The sequence below is a fragment of the Scyliorhinus canicula genome, chromosome 3 (assembly GCF_902713615.1).
Source record: "Scyliorhinus canicula chromosome 3, sScyCan1.1, whole genome shotgun sequence".
Classification (NCBI taxonomy): domain Eukaryota; kingdom Metazoa; phylum Chordata; class Chondrichthyes; order Carcharhiniformes; family Scyliorhinidae; genus Scyliorhinus; species Scyliorhinus canicula.
The window spans coordinates 219,160,883-219,177,556 of record NC_052148.1 but is presented as its reverse complement, the minus strand read 5'-3'; the positions used below and the strand labels follow the sequence as shown (position 1 = coordinate 219,177,556).

The 16,674-nt window shown below is 44.3% G+C and overlaps 1 non-coding gene across 1 annotated transcript; it reads right to left on the bottom strand.

Annotated features, from left to right (window-relative positions):
- Positions 1–15,758: 15,758 nt before the first annotated feature.
- Positions 15,759–15,948, bottom strand: LOC119963991. The gene has a single exon (XR_005460234.1). It is a non-coding gene; the product is annotated as a U2 spliceosomal RNA (small nuclear RNA).
- Between the last annotated feature and the right edge of the window lie 726 nt (positions 15,949–16,674).

Here is a 16,674-nt window from a genome sequence, read left to right as displayed (position 1 = left end):
TGGATCTACACTGTTTACATTTCTTACTAGATTAGTAGGATTCAGATATGTCATGTATTTTTCAAGCAAATGTATTTTTCAGACTGATTTATATGGACTGTTAATGTTCAATGCTGTACACTTGGCATCTGCCTGTCTTCCCAGGGAGTTGAAGGCTGTGGGAATTTGAACTGTCAAACCAAACTCTCCTCAGTGCACTTTGCCCACTTTCCCAGGTTCTCCACAATGCCTTTTGTTCTCTGATTGCTTCTCCCCCCTCTTTCTCTCCCCCTCTCTCTGCCCCCCTTTATCATTTCAAGAATAAGACCGATTTTACCAGCTGTCTAATATGATTTACGGAAAAAAGATGTTGTGGTACGGAGCGAGGTTAGAAGTCATTGCATAATTTGTAGACTTTTTAAATGAATGAAAACGAGCGTGTAAATTTAGGCTGAGTGCTTTATCAAAGGCAGGGAGAGAGAGAGGAGGAGGACACAAGGAGGAAGGGTTCATGCATTATTTATCTCGACCTCCGGGGATGAAGAATTGCCTTTTTTCACAACCGAGAGAAATCAGCTGAATAAAACGAGGCGACACGGAGCATTAACGCGATCATCTACACATGTGTTCACCTTTATTTATTATAAAAGAAAGATTTCATGCACAAAATGTATATTTTGTATATTTCAGAAGTTTATTGTCGCTATGTATTCGCCTGCAGGTCAAAATGGAAAGCGTTTTCGATTCGTCTTTTTGAATAAAAAAAAGTTTAACTTTCATATAAGTAAACTGGCAATTGCGTGGCTCATTGCTCAATGTGAAAAAGAGCAGCTGTACATTCTAGCAACACAAGGCTACTTCTTATTAGGTTATAACACGTCGGAACATGCATTTCATTTACCGGACCTATTCACTGAAATATGGGACGTGGAAAAAGACAGGGTGACAATGACAGCAAATAAAAAACAATATAAAACGGCAGCCTCTTGTCACCTGTTCCTTTGTTACCTTTGGTGGGGAACATGTTAGAGTTTTAAAAAAAAGTAAAGCCCAACCTTCGTCCTTGCTTGTAAAATCTAGTCAAAAAAGATCACATGTATTCAATTTTCTCCCGGGCGAAAGTTGTGAAATATTGGTGCAATCCACACAGGCTTTCTTGGACACAAATTTAATTTTGTAGAGAAGTATAGATTTTATTTTGCAAATCCCTTGATTTTTTTTTCAAGCAACACAAACATCACACTTTTAAACTTTAATTCTACTAAAAAAAGGTCTCTTTTATATGTAAATCAATACATAGACGCCACCAGGAAAGCAATATATGTTGGCACGGTCTGTCTTTGAAGAAGAAAAAAAGACAATATAAATATAATAAAATACATGTTTTTTTATGCCTGTGTTTCTGCCAGTCACACACGAGTTGCAATTCTCAGTGTTCTGTCGAGCATGGATCATACTGATCCCCACCTCTTCATTTCCCCATGCTGGTTAATTGGCACGTTCTGTTTGGGTGTAAATCCCTTTCTCCTTTGGCTCTGCTCTATAGGCGGGTCTCTAGATTATGGATGATCGCCCTGCATTTGCACGTGTCCGCGGATACCCACGAGGGAAACCTATTATTATTATCTGGGATCAATCTTTCCTTCTGCAGCCGGGGGTGAGCGCCACAGCAACAGATCACGAGAGTTCAGCGCATATGTGCACCGAAACCTCGGGAGTTCAAAGCAAGTCGCATCTGCCTCTGTGGCAAGCCGTTTAAACTGTTTTGAGAATTAGAGTGGGTCGGGACTATTGAACTCGAATTAAGGAGGGCGAAGACAGTGAAAGTCGGCTGAAATATAAAAGAGATAACTAGTAAATCTAACAGATGGCATCGTTCCATTGCAAGCTTGATTTTATTGTCAAGTTATATAAATGGTCCTGAAGCTGAATGGCGGATTAACTAAAACAATGGCATGTAGAATTAATAATAAGGTTTTCTAATAGCCAAATAGAATTTGATTAAAATAAGTACATATCGGACTATCTTTTGGGGCGAAATGTTTAATCCTGTAACTCAGGAAAGTTACGTGGCTAAAGCAAAGACAAGTCCCGGAAATTAAATAAAACCCCTTTCGCTCATAAAACGTTATCTTACCTAATACTCTGCTTACCTGGGCTATCATGCCAAGAAAACGGTGGATGACAACCTTTCTGAAGCAAAGACACCACCTCACTTTTTAAACTCTGTAACAGATCACATCGCATTCACCTTACACCATTAGATCCAATCACACCAATTTTCCGTAATGGGTTAATTAGTCGAAGAATTAGAGCCCTAAATAAATGCCTATGTAAATAAACACTCCCAGACGCGCGTTTAACCTCACATTTAAAACTTAATGTGCATATTCATTATCTTTAACATCTTCACGTTAACTTGTTACAAACAATCGTTTCAATTTTAACATAACAAATGTATGCATATTCCTTTTTAATTGTATTCTACATTATTTATGATAAATAATCGACATGGTTAGTCTCTGGGCATATCACTGCTATAATAAGCAACATTTATCAACAGTCTCGGAAAAAATAAAATAGTCTGTCCAAGCTGTCAATTAATTCTAAAGCGAACTATTTCCAGTACAATCTACATCTGTTGCCAGTGAGATTTGAAATCATATATTATGTTTATAAACATAAACAAGACACACATTCCAATAAAATATGTATTTTGGAGAAGGAGCAGTTTGCAGAGTTCTCATTAAATAGTCGGTTCAAAGGTCTCCTAGGCCTATTTTCTAAAAAAAAAACGATTTCAGTCACGAAGCGTGAAGACAAGTGGTTCAAAAACTGAGCAATAAGGTAAAATGTGTGAAAAAAGAATTAGTAAAATTAGGTTACGGAAATAAAATGTAAGGATTCCAGCCTTGGGCTAGTACTCCTAGATAGTCTGATCCATTGTTTTCCAGCTTGGCAGGAGGTTTATTATGTGCTAAATAATTCCCCAAAAGGTTTTGCATAATCACCTCTTTGATGTGACTCGAGTGACAAAAATCAGCCATTACCCCGGAGTGTAAAAAGTACCAAAGCTTTTACGAAATTGACAGTGTGTGGCAAACGTCATAAATAGATTTAACCCACGGCTTTCCAAAGTCCCTTCAATGATTAAACATAAAGAATGACAAAAGATGGCCCTCTTAGTCTCGGCGTGATTGATCCGATTGTCCCGATCCTGATACTTTGTAGAGCACGTGCGCTTATCTGCGTAAAAATATATCCACAGACTCAATTAGGAACAGTCAAACCTTCCAGCCAATACACAATGCTACCATTCTACTTATTCACACATAGAGGGCAATATCATTTTTATCCCTTCGCGTATCAGAATCAACTAATTGTTCAAGTACATCTTGAAATAATTACAGTTTTTTTCATTATCGATTGTTTTTGTCCCAGGTCAGGACAATTTTTGTTGCTGTGTGCCCATTAAAAATTTATAGGTGTAAGGGGGGGGGGGGGGGGGGGAGTGATGCATGTTCTGAAAACGCCGCATACTCTAAATCTATTAAATTAGAAGAATATATTGATACAATGAAAATGACTCTCTCTATAATAGTCAACAAATACATTTCTATCTGAAGTGACCAGTAGTTGAAACAGCAGACCTTTAAAAAAAACTTATATTCCAAAACGTTCATGCTCAAACCAGGGTTCATGTGCATATTTAAAATGGATCCAAAGGTCCTCCAGTACAATTCGAGATTCTAACATCTGCCACTATAGCACTCTCCAAAACTTATAATAAACACATGGAAATAAATGGAAGGTTATTGTCAAAACACTAATAATTCGCATAGGGTTGGCACCGAAAGATAGCTAAAAGCATTTTTGAGGGTGGAAAAAAGAGAGTAACATTTGAGACAAAGGAAAAAGGCCAAGACACATGGGAATGAAAATTGTTCAGCTTAGTCATATGAGTGGGGAAGGTGGCTTCTTTGTGGAATTCTATGAAAGTGGCGAGGGAGCAGGCATGCCAGAAACCTTTGAAGAAGGACAGATAGAGAGTGGAGGATATAGTATAACTATAGGGATTCTGTAGAGCTCTGTATTAGAAATTAGGTTTGGATTATGAAAGCAAGCATTTGATAATTTAAAGGTTTATTTTAGCTACTGTTTACAGCTGAAAGCACTACTGGTGGGAAAGTGGTAGGCACAGAGACTGAAGAGTAATCTAAAGAGTGGAAGGTGCATGTGGCACTATACAACTGGAGGAGATTGGTGAGATTGGCTGGAAAAATACTTTGGAATGAAGATGAAAGTAACGATGAGGATTTTGGAGTTGGAAATACTAATAAATCTATGCATTGCTCTACATAGGTGGTAACACATCAGACAAGATTCACGTTAAGGAAGATATCATTCCATATTATTGCCATTTTACAAGTGGTGGACACACAAGAAACATTTTAAAAAGTAGTTCCATAAATTGCACATCAGTATAGAAATAGACAAAAGCCATTGGAGTGATGTTTGCATTCAATTAATAAAACTATCACTATCACATTTGAAGGAGCCAGCCACTCCTGCCAAAAGCATGTGGGCAATACTGCAAATAGGCACATTCCCGAATCACTCCCTCCCACCCACCCCCAATGATTGTATACATTAAAAAAATTAGTTCAGCACTAAAATTGACATTTCAATATTGTCAAGAATCCATCTCGAACATTTGAGATGTAATTAAATGATAGTTTGTGCTGTGCAATCAAAGAAAATATAATTTCCAAATCAATAGAACCTCTTGATCTAGTCATAGATCAACGGGGTAGGATGAATTATGTTTTTACTCTGTCATATCATGGAGATAAGGCTGGAAGGATGATTGAATAATCAGATTAACATTACTTATTCCATGATGAGCATTACTTAGCCAAGGCATTGATTTCTATTACCTAAGCCATTTTAACTAGAAATCATTATCAAGTGTATGCTACATTTGCCCAAAGTTCAATGTTTACAGTATAAATCACATACACGAGGAAGTATAACTAGGGCAGCATGGTGGCACAGTGTTTGTAGCACTGGGGATAATTCCAGCCTCGGGTGACTGTCTGTGTGGAGTTTACACTTTCTGCCAATGTCTGGGTGGGTTTCCTCTGGGTGATCCGGTTTCCTCCCACAGCCCAAAGATATGCAGGTTCGGTGGATTGACAGTGATCTATTGCCCCTTAGTGAACAAAAGGTTAGTTGGGGTTACTGGATTAAGGGAATAGGATGGGGGTGTGGACCTTGTATCATGCTCTTTCCCATGTCATGTGTGAGTACCTTTAAGAAATGGGTGTTTACAAATGGGTGTGTATATAAGTATCTGTAGTGAGAGTACCTTTAAAAAATGGATGTTTATTACTGCAGTGATATCAGAGAGTGGATGGAGCTGGGCTATCTGTCAGCTTTTTACTTTTATTTTAGGCTGTTTGCGGCAGGGTGTGTTTTAGTTTTGTTTTCAGAGCTGGGTAGCTGCAGTCACAGCCAGAAGGTGTATTAGAGTCTCTCTCTGTAATCTAAAGACTGTAAATCGATCCTGGTGATTAAAAACTAATAACAGTAGTGACTTTAACCTGATGTGCTTCTGGTAAAAGGTGTTTTAAGTCTTATGGATGTTAAAAAGAAAGCTTAAAGGATTACTTAGTGTTGTATTCATTGGGGGTTGTATTTGAATTAATGGTTGCTAAGAGGTTCACGGTATGTTTTAAAAAGGTTAACTTGAGTTCATAGAATAAACATTGTTTTGCGTCAAAAAATTACATTTCCATTTCTGCTGTACCACACCTGTGGAGTGGGTCGTGAGCTCCCCATACCACAATCTATTAAAAGTTGTGGGTCAGGTGAACTCCATGATACACTTTGGGGTTCTCTAAACCGTGGCCCATAACACCCAGAATCGGTGCAGACACGATGGGCTGAATGGCCTCCTCCTGCACTGTAGTGATTCTATTCTATTATTCTAGTACCATATCTACAATTTAAAAAGACCAATGCTACAAAATAAAAAATGAAAATTCTTTCATGACTCTGAACACTGCAAAAGTAAACTTTCCAGCGAAAAGAAAATCTTCGTAGTATTATTCATTGGGCTCCTGTGAATGTTCCAGGTTTTCTGGAAAAGAGATTATTTACAATTGAACTACACGTGAAAGAAAATAAGATAATTTTCATTGCATTATTTTCAGACCTGAGATGGTAGCAAGAAGTGAAAGGCACATTGAGGATGATTGGTGTTCGAGGTAGTTTACACAAAATGTTATCTTCCAGTGGTATACCAATTTCTGCAATCTCTTTAACCACTGATGATTCTTGTAATACTGTTATGTTTACTTTTCCATTGCACAATGTGACATCAATTTGGCAGAAAACATGCAAAAGATTACTATTCATTTTTTTTTTTTTAAATGTTTTTTTATTGAGTTTTCATATTTTATATATGACAAATTACAAGTTATTAGAGAGAGAGAAAAAAAAAAAGGAAAACACAAAAATTTAACATGAATATTTACAGGTAAGCATCTTCATAACAATAATTGTGGCCGCCCCCTTTAGCCAGCATACATATTTTACATTCCCCAATATGGCCGAGGCACATGTTTATAGGCATTTATTTATAGTTTGGTTTTGGGCCTTGGCTTGCCATCAAACCCCCATACCGAGCCCGTAGCCCCCCCCCCCCTCCCTCCCCCCGGCTACCTTCCCCCGATTCCCGTACATTTTCCCCTGGTTCTTGGCCACCCGACTATTCTTCCTCCTGTACGTTGGCCACAAACAGGTCGCGGAACAGTTGCATGAATGGCTCCCACGTTCTGTGGAAGCCGTCGTCCGACCCTCGGATGGCGAATTTGATTTTCTCCATTTGGAGAGATTCCGAGAGGTCGGACAGCCAGTCTGCAGCTCTGGGTGGTGCTGCTGACCGCCAGCCAAACAGGATTCTACGGCGGGCAATCAGGGAGGCAAAGGCAAGGGCGTCCGCCCTCCTCCCCAGGAATAGATCTGGCTGGTCTGAAACCCCGAAGACCGCCACTATCGGGCATGGCTCCACCCTCACCCCCACCACTTTGGACATAGCCTCGAAGAAGGCTGTCCAGTACTCCACAAGTCTGGGGCAAGACCAGAACATGTGGGCGTGGTTGGCCGGGCCTCTCTGGCACCTCTCACATTTGTCCTCCACCTCCGGGAAGAACCCACTCATACGGTTTCTCGTTAAGTGGGCTCTATGTACCACTTTTAGTTGCGTCAGGCTGAGCCTTGCGCACGTGGAGGTGGGGTTGACCCTATGCAGTGCTTCGCTCCAGAGTCCCCACCCTATCTCCATCCCCAGGTCGTCCTCCCATTTCCTTCTTGTTGCGTCCAGTACGGTGTCGTCCCTATCTACCAGTCGGTCATACATGTCACTACAGTTCCCTTTCTGTAGGATACTTGCGTCCAGTAGGTCTTCCAGTAGTGTCCGTCGTGGCGGTTGTGGGTATGTCCTTGTCTCCTTTCGTAGGAAGTTTTTGAGCTGCAGGTACCGTAGCTCGTTCCCCCCAGCTAGCTGAAATTTCTCTGTCAGTTCGTCCAGTGTTGCGATCCTGTCGTCCGTGTATAGGTCCTTGACTGTCAGTGTCCCCCCGTCCTGCCTCCACCTTTTGAAGGTGGCATCAGTCAGTGCTGGTGTGAACCTATGGTTGTTGCAGATGGGAGCCTTGTCCGACATTTTGTACAGGCCAAATTGCTGCCGCAGTTGGTTCCAGGATTGGAGGGTGGCCGTCACCACTGGGCTGGTGGAGTGTTTTTTGGGTGGGGATGGGAGTGCTGCCGTGGCGAGGGCCCGGAGGGAGGTTCCCATGCAGGAGGCCTCCTCCGCACGCACCCACTCGGCTTCTGGCTCCTGGATCCATCCCCTTACTCGCTCGGCTGTTGCCGCCCAGTGGTAGAATTGTAGATTCGGGAGGGCTAGGATTTTGTTTTTTGTATGACCTTCTTTGGGATCCTAGCATTTTTACCCCCCCATACGAACGCCATGATATGTTTGTCCAGCGCTTTGAAAAAGGCCTTTGGGATGTAGATCGGAATGGATCTAAACAGGAAAAGGAACCTGGGCAGTACGTTCATTTTGATCGTCTGGACTCTCCCCGCGAGGGAGAGCGGGAGTATGTTCCATCTTTGCAGGTCCTTTTTAACTTCCTCCGTCAGGCTGGTGAGGTTCCATTTGTGGATCCCTTTCCAGTCATGGGCTATTTGGATCCCCAGGTAGCGGAATTTATTTCGGGCTTGTTTGAACGGCAGGCCCTTTAGTGCTGCCCCCCCCCCCCCCCCCCCCCCCCCCCCCCTCTTGCGGGTGTACTGGGAAGATCTCACTTTTGCTCATGTTGAGTTTGTAGCCCGAGAAGGCTCCAAACTCTTTCAGGAGCGCTATGATTCCGCCCATGCTGCTTTGTGGGTCCGAGATATAGAGGAGCAGATCATCCGCATAGAGTGAGACTCTGTGCTCTCTACCTCCCCTTCGGATCCCCCTCCAATTTTTTGCTGCCCTGAGCGCGATTGCTAGCGGTTCGATTGCTAGTGCGAACAGCAGCGGGGACAGTGGCCATCCTTGTCTGGTGCCCCTGTGCAGCTGGAAGTATTGGGAGTTGGTATTGTTGGTCCGTACACTCGCCATGGGAGCGTTGTATAGGAGCTTTACCCAAGAGGTGAACCCTGTTCCAAGCCCGAACCGCTCCAGTACCTCTATGAGGTATTTCCATTCGACTCTGTCGAAGGCCTTTTCTGCGTCCAGGGAGACGATCACCTCTTGTGTTCTCTCCCCGGAGGGGGTGAAGATTACTATTCATAACTGAACATTCCATTCCTTACATTAAAACTTTGGAATTTGCAACAAATTTCTATGCAGTCAGTTTACTTATTGTATCAATAATAGATTACATTAAATAACTTTCATTTTTTGGAGGATTAAGTTGAGACTTTAAATAAAGGTGCTAAACCTTATGTATATATAAAGGATTGCAATCTTATTATTGGCATGTGTAACATGAATTCTGTAGGATTACATATTAGAGTTTATGTTTGTATTACAGATGCTGCTGGTGGTTGTCCATCACTGTCAATGGTGTCAGCATATAATTTATTTCCTATTGATATAGGTTGTGTGTTCTCATATGATTGTAATGTCAAATATATGTGAGGAATGTTTTCCCACACACAATCTCATTATAATGAATTATGCTAACTGACCTAAGGGATGATCATTCCTTGATTTCCTTTGGGCTCCTTTTATTCAGCTAGCTGGATATGACTAGCTTCAAGCTTTGTCATGTCATTGTGAATTATCTTTAGCCACTTTTTTTCTGTCACAAGCATCATATTCCCATATATCTGTCAAGATGCCACATTTTATTTAGATTGGTCTTTCAACAACCCTTATATCCTAATTGACCACCATGAGAAGACTAGCTTCAACCCACTGTGAGATATTGACTGTGGAATAGACTGGTATCAGGCATAGTAACCTGTCCATTTTAGACACACATTTAGTATAATTTCTCTGTGCCTGGCATATTGGCTCTTCTGAACATCTTAATGTTCAAAATTTGTGCCACCAACAAACTTTCAGGATTGTTTTGATGAAGTCTAGATTAAAGTGACTGAACTTTTGTTGTACTGACTATAAGTAATACAGCAATCATACATGTACAGTAAGAATGTTAAAGCTATTGCCTTTAGATGCAAAGCTTTGGTATCAGTTTGATGTTTCTTTTATCCAATAGCAGAGGACATTTCAAAAGTAATGCTGCTATGCGCAATTGGCTTGAGATATGAAGTTCTGGGTTCAATTCTGGGTTCAATTCCCACTCCAGCGCTTGAGCACAAAAATCAAAGACACTTGTTGGAGGCGCAGTCTTTCAGATGAAACATTAAATTAAAACCTCATCTGCCTGTGTGGGTGGATATCAAAGATCCCAAGGCACTGTTTCAAAGAAAAGCAGAAAACAGATAATGTGGTTCTTATCATCACATTGCTGTCTGTGGGAGCTTGCTGAGCACAAATTGGCTGCAACCTTTCTTACGTTATAATAGTGTCTACATTTCGTCTTTTTAAAAATATTTTTTATTGGCATTTTCAATTATATATCCAGTTGCAGTTTGTGTATGTTATTGTTCAGTACATCAGATTCTTTTCTACCTATTTACATTTTATTACCATCTGTCTCAACGCACTATCTTCCTTCTCACCCCCTGGCCCCCCATTGATATCCTCCCTTTTCGCTCCGGGGTGAGGGGGGATGCCTCCCCTTTACATCCACTTTGCCCCTTCCCCTCCTTGCTCCCTTTGTTCCCCTCAGGTTCCCTCCTCTTTTCCTATTCCCCCCTCCCCCTGGGTTGTATATTCCTGTCAGTCCTCTTCTAATTTTTTATTTTAGTTTCTTCCATTCACGTTATTGCTGGCCTCGAACAGGTCCTGGAACAGGCCGACAAATTGCCCCATGCTTTAAGGAAGCCTTCCTCCGACCCTTGGATGGTATATTTGATCTTCTCCAAGTGGAGAATTGCCCGCCAGGCCTGCCAGCCAGTCTGCAGCTGTGGGTGGTGCTGCTGATTGCCAGCTGAGCAGGATTCTCCGGCGTGCGATTAGGGAAGTGAAAGCTAGGGCATCGGCCCTCTTCCCCATGTGTAGCTCTGGCTGCTCCGATACCCTGAAGATGACCACTTTTGGGCGTGGCTCCACCGTCACCCTCACAACCTTGGATATTGCCTCTGAAAAGGCTGTCCAGAACCCAATAAGCTTGGGGCAGCCCCAAAACATGTGGGTGTGGTTGGCCAGGCCCCTCTGGCACCGCTCCCATTTGTCCTCCACCTCGGGGAAGAACCTGCTCATTCGGGTTCTGGTCAGGTGTGCTCTGTGCACCACTTTGAACTGCATGAGGCTGAGCCATGCGCAGGAGGAGGTGGAGTTGGCCCTGCTCAATGCTTCGCTCCAGAGACCCCAACCCACTTTTGTCCCCAGTCCATCCCCCCATTTTCTGTCTGGTCTGGTCTCATGGTGTTCAGGCTCTGTTCAGTAGTTGCCATATATTTTCCCACAGTTTCCCCCTTCTTTATTGTCTGTATTCACCAGGTCCTCTAATAGTGTGGTGTCTGGGGCCCTGAGGTATCCTACTGTCGCTTTGCAGAGGAAGTGTTTTATTTGTAAGTGCCTCATTTCTTGTCCTGTCGGTAATTCCCATTCCTCCGTCAGTTTGTTCAGTGTCGCTAAAGTCTGTTTCCTATGTATAAGTCCCTGACTGTCAGCATTCCCCTGTCCTGTCTCCATTTCGTAAAGGTGGTGTCCAGCATGACTGGTGGGAATCTGTAGTTTCCGCAGATTAGGGCTATGGGGGACATTTTGGTCAGTCCGAAATGCTGCTTTATTTGGTTCCACGTTTTCAGTGTGGAAACTACCACTAGGCTGGATGTGTATCCATCCCCTCAGTCTCTCCGCCGTTGCTACCCAGTGGTGGTACTGCAGGTTTGGTAATGTCAGGCCACCCTTAATTTTCCTCCTTTGCATGGCTAGGGCCCAGAAGGTGGTCCCTTTGCAGGAGGCCTCCTCCATCCGTACCCACTCCAAATTCAGTTTGTGTACCATCCATTCACTATCTCAGCCATAGCTGCCCTGTGGTAGTACTGCAGGTTTGGTAATGCCAGGCCACCCTTAATTTTCCTCCTTTGCAGTGTTGGTTTACACACAGTAATGCCATGATTAAGGTGTCTACGTTTTGGAAGAAGTCCTTGGGAATGAAGATCTGTATGGATCTAAACAGGAAGAGGAACCTTGGCAGCACGTTCATTTTGATCGTCTGCACCCTCCCCTAATGGGAGAGTGGAAGCGCAACTCACCTTTGTATGTCCTTTTTGACTTCCTCCACCAGGCTGGTCAGGTTCCATTTGTGGATCTGGGACCAGTCTCTGGCTATTTGGATCCCCAGATATTGGAATCTGTTTTGGGCTAGTTTAAAAGGGAGCCCCTCCAGCTCTGACCTTCCCTCGTTTGGGTTCACTGGGAATGCATCGCTCTTGCCCAGGTTGAGCTTGTAACCGAGAAGGTTCCAAACTCTTTCAGGATCTGCATAATTGCTTTCAGTCCTTCCTGTGGTTTTGAGAAGTATAGGAGCAGGTCATCCGCATAGAGTGAGACTCTGTGATCGCTGTCTCCTCTTCGAATGCCCTTCCAGCTTTTCACGTCCCACAAAGCTATTGCCAGGGTTTCGATTGCTTGGGCAAACAGGAGCGGATCAGTGGGCATCCCTGCCTTGTGCCTCTGTGCAGCTGGAAGTATTCAGAGCTGGTGGTGGTTCGCACGCTCGCCTTGGGGGTGTTGTAAAGGAGTCTCACCCAGGTGGTGAATCCTGCTCCTAGCGCAAACAGTTCCAGTGCGTCTAAGAGGTACTTCCATTCAAATCTGTCAAAGGCCTTTTCTGCATCTAGAATTCCTTCTCTCCCGGGTGCAGGAACCCCCATGGGTCCACTGCCCCCAACTGTTCCATAAATGTTCCCAGTTCCTTAGCTATGCCTGATTATTTTCCCCGTTCTGAGGTTCGATCGGTCAGTCAGTGGGTCCTGTACGTAGTTAAAGTCGCCCCATTACCAGTCAGTGTGTGTCAATATTTGGGATTTCCGCCATGGTCTTTTTTATAAAGTCTGTGTCATCCCAGTTGAGAGCGTACATATTTACCAGAACTACCGGTGCCCCATCTAAGACACCGCTGACCATGACATACTGTCCCCCTGGGTCTGTAACTGTCCTGGTCTCTGTAAATCTCATCCTCTTGCTTACCAGTATGGCTACTCCCCTAGCCCTTGTCCTGTGGCATGCATGGTAAGTCTGTCCCACCCAGCCCTTCTTTATTAGTAATCTGTTCTTCTCCCTCAGGTGCGTCTCCTGCAGGTAGATTATGTCAGTCTTCAGGCTTCTCAGGTGGGCGAAGACTCTGAATCTTTTCACTGGGCCGTTAAATCCCCTTACGTTCCAGGTACCTATCCTGATGGGGGGATTTCTGACCCCCTGTTCCTGAGGGATCAACCACATTTCCCTGGTGGACGTGCTCCTGCACTCTGGAGTTTCCCTTTGTTCAGGGAGCACCCAACATGGCTGCCAATTGTGTGTACGGCATGTGGGTGCACCCCTGCATTCCGGGGTTTCCCTTTGTTCAGGGACCCTCCAAAGTCGCTGCTCGCAGTGCCATCTTGATTTCTCAGCCTATTTCTTACCTGCCAAAGCCCATGCCTATCCTGCTTCCAGCCCTTCCCGCTCGTTCTGTCCCTTGCCTGTTCTTTGTATCCCCCCTGTTCCCCCCTTCTCCCCCCCCCCCCCCCCGGCCCCCACTGTGTTTCCCCTTCCTTCTGCTGTTCCCCCTCCCTTGGCCAGATGCTCCCTCTCCCCACGAGAGGTGCATCGCAGCCTCCTTACTACCTATCTTCCTGTGCTAGCCCTCCCTACTAGTATGGTGGCTCCCCTTCCCGGACTGGTTCAGCCCTATATCTGTTTTGTCTACCAGCCTACGTTCCCTTCACTGCCCCCTCACCTGCTCTCCCTGTCGTCGCTCCCTTCTTTCTGTAATCCAACTCATAACTGAAAACGAAGCAATACAGTCCCGCACAAACACATAGTCTAAACAGAAATCTCAGGTCTCCGTTTTTCTTTCCCAGTGCAGTCTTTTTCCGGTGAGCCCTCACCGCTGCCGAGCTTGGTCTGTCTCCAAGTCATTAGCTCTCACGAACTTGTTAGCTTCCGCCGGAGTGCTAAAATAATGCTCTTTCCCCTGATATGTGACCCAGAGTCTGTACGGGAACAACATGCCGAACCTCACCCCACTTTTATAGAGTGCTGATTTTGCTCTATTGAATTCTGCCCTTTCTTTGCGAGGTCTGCCCCAATGTCTTTGGTAGACCCGGATTCTGTGCCCTTCCCATGAGTTTGATTTCGTCTGTCAGACCTACGTCAGGATTTTCTCCCAGTCCTGATACCAGTGCAACTTAGTGATGATCGCTCTCGGTTGTTCCCATGCTTTGGGTTTCGGCCGGAGCAACCTGTGTACCCTGTCGAGTTCTGGGGGTTGGGGAAGCTGTCTCTCCCGACTAAGTTACCCAGCATTTGGCCGATATGGTCAGTTGGGTCCCTGCCCTTGATACCCACTGGCAACCCACAATCCGGATATTTTGTCACCGAGGCCTGTTCTCCTGGTCCTCGACCTTCCCCTTCAAGTTCCCCTGGGCCGCCACCAACCTTTTCACCTCTGCCTCCAGAGCCATGACCCTGTCATATTGGTCTGACAAAGCCTTTTCAAGGCCCAGGATCGTTCTCTACTGCACCTCCAGCTTCTTCCCCAGACCGTCTATTGTGCGCTGGGGAGGGAGGCCATCGCCTCTGTCACCACCTCCTTCACCACCACCTGGGATTCCATTTACATCGCCTCCTTATGGCAGCCAATTCCTTTTTAAAAAATAAATTTTAGAGTACCCAATTCATTTTTGCCACTCAAGGGGCAATTTAGCATGGCCAGTGCACCTACCCTGAACAGCTTTGTGTTGTGGGGGCGAAACCCACGCAAACACAGGGAGAATGTGCAAACTCCACACGGACAGTGACCCACGGCCGTGATTGAACCTGGGACCTCGGCACCGTGAGATTGCAGTGCTGTAGCAGTTCCTTTTTTCAGAAGCTTTTCCATCCATCCCCTGGTGGGGAGGGAGAGGCCATCGTTTGCTTCGGTTCCGCCGCTCGGGCCATCGTCTTCCCCGCTCTTGGGCAGCTGGGGCTTCCACCTCGCCTCGTGGGTCTGCCGGTCCATCCGCCTGTTGTTCGTGCCCTTTTCTGCCACTCCTGCCTTCTCACCAGCCCTTCGAGTTATCGTTCACCGGCATCCTCTTCACCGCTGATGGTCTTTGTCTTGGGAAAGTTTTGAATGGTTTTTTGATCCAATAATTTTCGAAAATTAACTCTTTTGGTTCTAGTTGGGAGGAGAGATACCTGATGTGCCTTTGCTCAGCACATCACCGCCACCGGAAGTCATGACTACATTTCAAAAATACTTCATTGCCTGTAAAATGTTTTGCCATATAGTGAAGCACACTATATAAATGTAAGTTTTTCTTTATCGTTAGAAACCTGTGGTTCACATCATCAGTTAGGAGTGCATCACTTGACATGCTGCTTTCAAGTTAAGTCTGCCTGTTCACTCCAGAGAGTGGGTGTTTTCACTAAGGGTAAACCAATGATCAGAAATAGGAGAGAGTCAAGGATAGAGATTCTCGTGATCTCAAAGCAAAGGACAGTTTTTATTTCAAAATTATATGAACAAATCCCACTCCGATACATTGTAACTTTATCAGCAATTTCTTTTCCACTATGAGTCTGTAACTATACAAAACTGCATTGATTGTTTTGCAATTCTCAAGTTATTTGTGACTCTTACTTCAGTCAGGGTCACAAAATTGCAATTTGAAAACAGTTGTACTACTAAAATGCCCATTAAATAAGGGGTTGTTTCACTCTAACTGCTGCTATGGAAACCAGTCTACTTTACTGCTTTCTTTCTCCACCTCTCCTATTAGAAAGGAATGGGGTTTATTAGTGTTGCAGAACATTAGTAATCATGAATAACATAATGTTTGCAATTGTAGTTGAGCCTGTGGTCCATATTATTTTCACACAGAGTGATACTGTCCTTTGCCATGAGATTCCAAAGATCTATCCTTGACACTCTTTTTAAAAAAAATTATTTTTTTATTACTTTTTCTGAGTTACAAAGCCAGAGCTCAGAGTGTGGTCAGGGGCGAACCCCTAATCGTGCTCCTTGCCTGCTCCAAAAACCAATTCAAATTCAAATTGATTCCAATTCATGGTCCCCACGAGAGACATACCAGATCTGAGCCAAAAGGCTACTACACTTGATCTTAGCCAAATGGCCGAGAAGCGATATCCTTGACATTCTTGTGTTTCCAACCAACATGCTGGTCCTGTTTCTGCGCGTATGCTGACAACACCCAGCTCAATACCACCTCACTCCAACCATCCACTTGGTAGCAGAAATTTTCTCCAATTAAATATTGGGAGGATCAAAGCTATTGTCCACAGTTCCCACTTCAAAGTCCATTCCCACACAACCAGATCTATCCCTTTCCCTGGCAACTGTCTGAAGTTGAACCAGATTGTTGGCAACTATAGTGTTGCTGTTTAGCACACTGGGCTAAATCACTGGCTTTGAAAGCAGACCAAGGCAGGCCAGCAGCACGGTTTGATTCCTGTAACAGCCTCCCCAAACAGGTGCCGGAATGTGGCGACTAGGGGCTTTTCACAGTAACTTCATTGAAGCCTACTTGTGACAATAAGCGATTTTCATTTAATTTCATATTTGTCTTTTATACTTATACACTTTTACATGAATGTTGCAGTGGCACTGGATAGAGACTCCAATCTTTTCCACCACATGGCTGGCCAGAAACTTCTGCAAACATTGATGTGAAGGATATACACAGCATTATGACCATCAAGTCCGGAATTAGGGCTTGGGCCTGGAGCATTAGGTTCAGTAGCGGGGATGTTGCCCACTGCATCAGACGGCTTCCAGTTAGAATAATAGAATCCTAGGGCGGCATGGTGGCGCAGTGATTAGCACTGCTGCCTCATGGTGCTGAGGACCTGGC